This window comes from Ailuropoda melanoleuca, chromosome 14 (genome assembly GCF_002007445.2).
Source record: "Ailuropoda melanoleuca isolate Jingjing chromosome 14, ASM200744v2, whole genome shotgun sequence".
Lineage (NCBI taxonomy): Eukaryota > Metazoa > Chordata > Mammalia > Carnivora > Ursidae > Ailuropoda > Ailuropoda melanoleuca.
In genome coordinates, this window is record NC_048231.1 from 11,715,496 (window position 1) to 11,723,627 (window position 8,132).

The 8,132-nt window shown below is 41.2% G+C and overlaps 1 protein-coding gene across 3 annotated transcripts in view; it reads right to left on the minus strand.

Annotated features, from left to right (window-relative positions):
- Nucleotides 1-3,796: 3,796 nt before the first annotated feature.
- LOC100473356 (cytochrome c oxidase assembly protein COX16 homolog, mitochondrial) overlaps nucleotides 3,797-8,132 on the minus strand; it is a 37,796-nt gene continuing 33,460 nt past the window's right edge. For all 3 annotated transcript variants that reach the window (XM_034643320.1, XM_034643318.1, XM_011222073.3), the window contains one exon: nucleotides 3,797-4,635. The gene's annotated coding sequence lies outside the window, so the exon portion shown is untranslated. The remainder of the gene's footprint in view (nucleotides 4,636-8,132) is intronic.

Consider the following 8,132-nt stretch of genomic DNA (forward strand, 5'->3'; position numbering starts at 1 on the left):
AAATCAAAGGAGTTGTCTGGATTCCAACTGAGGTCTAAAAGGTTCCAAGACCTAATCCTTCCACTGTACACCAAAGTCAACTTGCACTCTCTTGAGCAATGGAACAAAGTCCTCACTCTCCGGGCGCTCAGCGTAGAAGGGAACACACGCAGAGAACAGGAGTATCATGTGTGCAGTAATATACTAAGGCACGTAAAAAGAGCTGTAAGAACACAGAGTAACGCAGCGGTAAACCACTCTGGGGGTCCCCACCATTTGGCAAACATTGTGCTGAACTCTTTATATACCCTTAGGTCAACTACGTGAAATACGAATTAAGTCCATTTTACAAACTAGGAAACTGACGCACGGAGATGCCGAAAATCGCACGACTAAGTAACATTTCGTCCCAGTGACCGCGATCTGTAGGCTCTGTGACTACCCACACTTGGGTTAGACTCTGGCTCTGACGTGTGATCATTTTGTTACCTCCTGCAAGGGTCACCCTCGAAGAGTACTGCCTGAAGACTCCCAATCCACCGGCCATCCCTGCGGCGCGACGGTCCCTGCCTTCCGCCCGGCGAATCGCAGATTCTCCGCATCACGACCCCGCCCCTTCCAGAACCTCGCCCTCACACTTCTCAGGTCCCTCTGCTCTCACCTCTCCAACTCCATCACCGACAAAGGGACTCGCATCAGCGCGTGTGCGAACAGGACAGAACTCTCCGACCCGCTTGGTCACCCCAACAGGACCAGCGTGGCCTCCCGAATCTCAGCTGCCCAAGCTCCCTGGCGACGAAGACGTCATACACTTCTCGCTTTTCCGCAGTCCCCGCGTTCGCGGTCCTCGCNGATATGAAGAAGAAAGAAAGAATAGCAGCAGCAGCAGTAGTAGAAGAAATAGTTTCTAACCGGTTCACTTGGAACTCAGTCTCCAGATATTCTCTTTCAGAACACTCCCTTAGGAGAGTGTTCTATCTGTGCTATGAGAAGCATGGAGGGGCCACACGGAGGGGCCGTGAGTAGATACCATGACAGCCATTCCAGGCTAGAAGCTAAATATGTGCATGAAGAAGCCTCAAGATAATCCTAGTCCCAGGGCATTCACAATTCCTGCCCAATGAGTAGGAAATATGAGAATATGAGTAGAAATATAAGACGTAACTGAGGACTAAAGCGAGGTAGTGAAAAAAATTATTAGGTGATAGAATAGAGACATTTAAGAAACAAACCAAGATCTTAGTGAATTCTGGTAGTGGGGCTGAGGAAGGTGAACATATATATAGGTGAATATTATATATTATGTTGTAGAATGAAGACCAAAGCTTGAAAAAGAAGTCAAGTGTGGTTTTGGACATGTAGAATTAGAAGTATGTAGGAGGGAGTACTGAAAAATAGCAATTAATGTACAGGCCAAAAAAAAATCATGAAGGAAAATGAGAAAGGACTGCAACCTAACAAAAAAGGAGAAGGAGGAAGAAGAGGAGGAGCAGGGTGGAGGAGAAAGCAAGAACAACGGGTTTACAACAGCGTGGTTTTCAAAGGGCAGGAAGTCAGCACTGGCAGCATATACTACAGAACAGTCAGGGTGGATAAAGATGAAAACATATTAGATTTAGAAAGTAGTGAGTCACTGATACTATATCAGCAAGGGAAACTGAAGGAACAGATAGAGAAGCTGAAGCATCAAATTCATTATTTTTTCAAGAGCATTATCTGAGGAGAAAATTACTTAGTGTATCCCTGTTACTAATATTTATCAGAAGACATAATCCACCTTGAAGATGTTATAGTAATTATGGGATATATATAACAATACGCTGCTTTTAATAACATTGCTACAAGGAAACAGGATGCATTACTTGAGTTCATTCCAGTAATTTTGCTGGGTTTAAGAGCATTGAATCCAATATTTTCTGTCTGCCTGACTCCAACTGTGCCAAAAGGGCAATTAGTATATTTCACGGGCCGCCAAAGATAAATTTTATAATCCCTCCCAAACATAGACCATTTTGTATTTACAATTAAGTGCTTCGTCCATGGCCTCATTAATATAATTGAACTTAACTCAGATTGGAAGGCCTACCTCCCAGTCCAAAGCTTTATCCAAATTATTGTGTTTATGGACCAGACTGAGGATTGCAAAAGCAAACAACCTGCCCACGGCCACTAAAGCAAATCAAAGAAGTTGTCTGGATTCCAACTGAGGTCTAANGTACAAAACGCACCTTCAGGGAAACCAGGTTCATGAAGCCTGCAGACTTTGCAGGCAGTGTTAAGTTAATCCCTCTTCATAACCTATGACTCATATATCTCACAAAGCACTTATCACAGTCTATTATCTTTAATGTATAAAGTCAGTGCCTTCACTATACAGTTGACCTTTGAACAACACAGGGGTTAGGGATGCTGACCCCATATAGTCAAAAATATTCATGTAACTTTTGACCCCCCCCCCAAAAAAAGCCTCCTGTTAACTGGAAGCCTTACCAATGACATAAAGTCATTTAACATATATTTTGTATGTTATATGTATTATATTACTGTGTTCTTACAATAAAAAGAAAACGTTATTAAGAAAATCATAAGAGAAAATATTTACAGTACTATGCTGTAAAAAATCAGCATGTAAGTGGACCCATACAGTTCAAACCATGTTGTTCAAGGGTCAACATATACATAAAGACATAAGCAACATGAAAAGAGGAGAGTCTTACTGTTTGAATCTCCAACATCTATATAAGTCTCTAGTGTATGGCAAGCGCTTAATAAATGTTCATTGAATTAATGATGATGTAGATTATTTTAATAAAAGTCTTCTATGCTGGTGCCTTGATCAAGTTGGTACTGTTAAGGAGTTTTGTGCCATACTTTGTTTGTTCAAAGGCAGTTTCTTCCCTGGTTTGGAAAAAAACCAGCCGGAGTGGGCCAAAGATGAGCTAAGGTTTTAAAGCTTCTGGCTCTGTACTGCCCACTAGAGGAGCCTGAACTATACTAATTGGAGCCCGGTAAACATTCTTCATTCAATAAACATTTTTTAGCATGTATTGAGCTAGCACTGCTATAAATGTCGAAAACATTGTACCTGCTTTCAGGAGCTTATATCCTCACCAATATTCACAAACGGAGACATGCAGGCTTTATCCCCTTTAGAAAAAAATAACAGGTCCTACCCAACTCTTTAAACTGAGAGTGAGCAGGAGGATTTCTTCAATTGATAGTCAGGATGACTAAATTTCAGCCCAGAATCTTCTACTAATCCACTCTGTGACCTTGGGCAAGTCATCTCTTTTCTCTGGCCTCATCTTCCACTTCTGTAAAGTAAGGGTCTTATTCACAGATGGGTGATCTTTAAGCTTCTTTCTCAATTTCACATTCTCTTAACTCTACCACTTTAATAAATGCAGACCCTGTATCAGTTGAAGGAAAGCCGAGGTTATTAGCTGGGGTAAACCGATGAAGAGCCTAGATTTTTTCTAGTGAAGCGTAAGAGATACTATTTTCTGGGGTCACATCAGAAGCTGTGGCCTGAGCACACGGAACGGATTGGCACTTGGCTATCTATAGGCCTCTCTTCCTACCTACCAGAACTTCAGAGACAGATCACGGTAAAAGCAATTAACAGAGCAGAGCAAAGGGAAAGGAGAAAAGGGGTGACAACTGTGGTGCTTCCTGCCTTCCTCGCTGGGAAAGGAAGGAAGCAGATAGGGGACAGAAGGCTGCCCTGGGGACTTCACAACATCGTAAAGTCCAAGGAACTGCTTGGTAAACCCCTTTACAAGGGTTTTTTCAAGATGTTTCTCCCGTATGCTTTAAAAAAGGCCATACTTAGTCTGCTCACCCAGGCCCCCTCCCACAAAAATCACCACACAGCCCTGAAGAATCTTACTGTTGAACCTTTGTTGGTGAAGAGCTGAGCTTTCTGAAAGTTGGATGTTTTCTCACATACTGTCCAGTGTAGGATGTGGAGTTTCTTTTCTTGTTCTCCCAATGCCTGAGGAAAACTCTGATTCACTCAAAAGAGACTTTCCAGGTCAAGGAAAATGTGATTTGCAAGGACATCATCCCTTCACAGCACAGGAGGAAACAGGCATATGATACAGACTGGCAACTTGTGCTGAGGGCAGACCTCAGAGCTCCCTTCCAGGGCCACTGTCCCAGATGGTCTCTTCCCACTCAGACTCCCACCATGTGGGGAACAGCTGGTGCAGCTGGGTGTGTGCACACATGTGTATGTGTGTGTCAGTATGTTTGTGGAGAGGCAGGTTCAATGGACCAGCAGGAAGCTCTGATTATTACTGCCAGAGGCAGCCGACGCTCAGGAGCCCTGGTTTCGTGTGGCTAATCCATGTTGGCAAGGAAAAGGGAGGTGAGAAAAAATAGGAGAAGGCTGAGCACGAAGCGTGAAGGCAGAGGAAATAGCTGAAAAAAGAGCGTCGAGCCCAGCTGGTTGGCAGCTCCTCAAAGCACCAGATGTGGAAGATTTTCTCATCTGTGGTTTGTTACGTGTCCTTGTCATGGAGTACAGGGTTTACGTGGTTCTGCTGGGCTAAAGCATCTGCCAGTCCTTGGGGAGGCAGCTCTGCACAAAGGGGATGCAGCAGCTGAGGGAGCAAGGCGGTTCACACAGCCTGGAATCTCCTGGCCCCACAGTACCTAAAGGGAGAATGCAGAGAGAGAACAAGTCAGGATTCATGATGACGGGAGCCCCTGTAGAGAGTGCAGCCCTGCGCCAGAGCTGGACTTCGCTGAGGTGGAGCCATCAAATGCAGTCTTGTGTGGTCTTCGCACGCCCTCTGGTGGTGTTAGGCAGTGACTCGAAGGCTTTCTGTTGGGAGCATCACAGACCGGTTAGGCCTGTCAATCCTTTTGTCCTCTAAGTCTAGCCTCCACACTCACAGTCTAAAAAGAAATAAAAATTCCTACCGCAGAAATCTCTTGTCTATGTTCCCCAACATTTTTTGAGACATCCAGCAGGTTAAACACTGTTTAAGGATCAAAAGGCAGAAAACAAACCAGAAAAAAAAAATTTAATGAATTATTTGAAGCAATGACTTAGAATGGAACATCTATCATCTGTAAGCAAATTATTTTTCATCTACTAGTCAATGATAGTAATAGTCACTCCTTTATCACCTATCTTCTTTGCCTTTTTCTCTACTGAGTGCCTTGCATACCTAGTCACTGAGGTTAACTGACCCAGACAACTACAAAACTCCCAATTCACAAGTGAGTTAACTGAGACTGAAGTGGGTTATGCAATCTTTGTTAGATTACATGGCTTGTAATCTGACAAACTGACAAGATTCCAATTCAGGTCTATGAATTTGTGTGTTTTCCCACTGAACTTTGCTGTTTGCAGAAGAGACATATAAGATCACGCAGACAGAGCTTTCCACACAGGATTAATTGCTATTAATAGATGGCTGGGCAATGTCATTAAAATACTATTTTAGATATGACTTTTTTTTCAAAGATTGTATTTATTTATTTATTTGAGAGAGAGAGCAGGAGGGAGAGGAAGTGAGAATCTGAAGCAGACTCCAAGCCAAGCTCAGAGCCCAACACAAGGGTGGATCCCACAACCACAAGATCACAACCCAAGCTGAAACCAAGAGTCAGACACTCAACTGACTGAGCCACCCAGGAGCCCTTAGATGTGACATTTTGATAAGAATTTTGTTGTCATTAATAATTCTGTTTAATAATAATAGCTAACATCTATTGACCACTTTCTCTATGCCATTGTTGTAAACTTTACATAATTAACTCACATCAACTCTATTACGTTGCTACAATTATTCTCATTTTCCACATGACGAAACTGAGCCACCAAGTAGTTAAATAATTTTCCCAAGCTAATACGTGTAGACTTAATTTGTAGAGTGTAATGTCCCTCACTACCCTTCCTCATTAGTTCCCTGTGACAGAAAAGAGCTTATTTGCAGAGGATCTGGGGATGGGTGTGCAGGTTTGCAGGAAGCTGGAGAAAAGCTAACTTGCTGTGCACATGAAAGTCATGAGGGACAGAAATGGAAAGGAGTTGGGAGGGTACTGGTTAAGAGCAAGAGAATATCCAGAAACAGAAAAACAGGATCCATCAAGGCTGGGCCCTACGTAAGGAAATGGCCAAGTGAGTAAAGGATGGGATGCCCATGATGGACTTTGTGGGAAAGAAATTTAATAAGGGGACTTCTCTCTTCTCTATGAAATCTTGAGTAAATTTTACAGAGATTACTAATACTTTGCATCAGAAAGCTGAATTTTCCCTATGATAGGGAACTCAAGGACAATGAAAGAACGTAACCAATCAACTGAATTGTAAACGGAAATGCTCACATGGATTCTCAAAGGCACACAACATCAGTGTCTTAAACTGATACATTCATTCCTTACCAGGAACTTGGAAAGACCAGGAAAGACATAAGGTCAGTTCATAAAGCACTGTCTTTGCTGTTGTGGAGAGAAGAGAGATCAGGCAGGATACTTAAAAAGAAACATTCACTGCCTTAGAGGCTTAGTCTTACCAAATCCTAACAACTCCCCCTTGAGTGCCAAACTCATTTATTATAGTTTCTAGTGGATTCCTTACAATGTATTCTGTACGAGATCATGTCATCTACAAAGATTGATGGTTTTCCTTCTTCCTTTCCAACCTGGATGCCTATTTCATTTTGTCCCCTCCTATTCGTCCTGGCTAAAACCTCCACGTTCAATGTCAAATAGCAGTGGTGAGAGCAGACATTCTTGCCTTCTTTCTGATCTTAGGAAGAAAGCACTCATTCTTTGCCTGTTAAGTTTGATAGCTGTGAGGTGCTTTTTGGTTTTTTTGTTAGATGACTTTTGTCAAGTTGAACCATGTTTCTTCCTATTCCTAGTTTGTTTTTCCACCATGAAGAGGTGTTGAATTCTGTCGTGTTTTTCTGCATCTTGATATGTGGTTTTTGTTCTTAATTCTACTGATGTAGTATATCATATAATAATTTCTGAATGTTAAATCCATCTTGCATATCCGCAATAAATCTCACTTGATCATGATGTATAACCCTCTATGTTACTGATTCAGTTTGCTAATATTTTGTTGAGGATTTCTGCATCTACATTCATAGGAGGTATTGATCTGTAATTTTCTTGTTATGTTTTTGCCTGTTTTTTTAATCAAGATAATACTGGCCCCATAGAATGACTTGGGAAGTGTTCCATTCTTTTCTACTTTTTTGGAAAAGTTTGTGAATAATTGGTATTAATTCTTCTTTTGAATATTTGGTAGAATTCACACCGAAGCCATCTGGGTCTGGGCTTTTTTCTTTGTGCGTATTTTTTTTTAACACTAATTCAATTTCTTGTTATAGGTCTATTTAGATTTATATTCCTTCTTGAATCATTTTTGGTAGTTTTTCTAGGAATTTATTTAATCTAAATTACCCAAGTTATTGGCATAGAATTGTTTACAGAATTCCATTATAGTTTAATTGCTCTAAGTTTGCTAGTAAAGTCCCCTCTTTCATTCCTCATTTTAATGATTTGTCTTGATTTTTTTATTTCAGTTAATCTAGCTAAAGGGTTGTCAATTTTGTTGATCTTAAAAAAAAACTTTGGTTTCACTGATCTCTCTATTGTGTTTCTGTTCTCCTTCATTTACTTCTATTCTAATCTTTGTCACTTCCTTCTGTCTGCTTTAGGTTTTGTTTGCTCTTCTTTTTCAAGGCATTAAGGTGAAAGGTTAAGTCACTAATTTGAGATCTTTTCCTAATATACATATTTATGGCTACACATTTTCAACTAAGTACAGTTTTGATGCATCCCATAGTATTGGTATGTTGTTTCTTCATTTTGATTCATCTCAAAGTATTTATTATACTTTTGATTTCTTCTCTGACCAGTTGGACATTCAATTACATTTTATCTTCACATACTTGTAAATTTCCAAAATTTCCACTATAGTTGATTTCTTACAGTCCTAGAACATGTTTGAAATTAGTATGATTGAAATCCTTTTAAATTTTTTGAGGCTTGCTTTATGGCCTAGCACAAGGTCTATCCTGGAGAATGTTCCATGTGCACTTAAGAATGTGTCTTCTGGGGGCGCCTGGGTGGCACAGCGGTTAAGCGTCTGCCTTCGGCTCAGGGCGTGATCCCAGCGTTGTGGGATC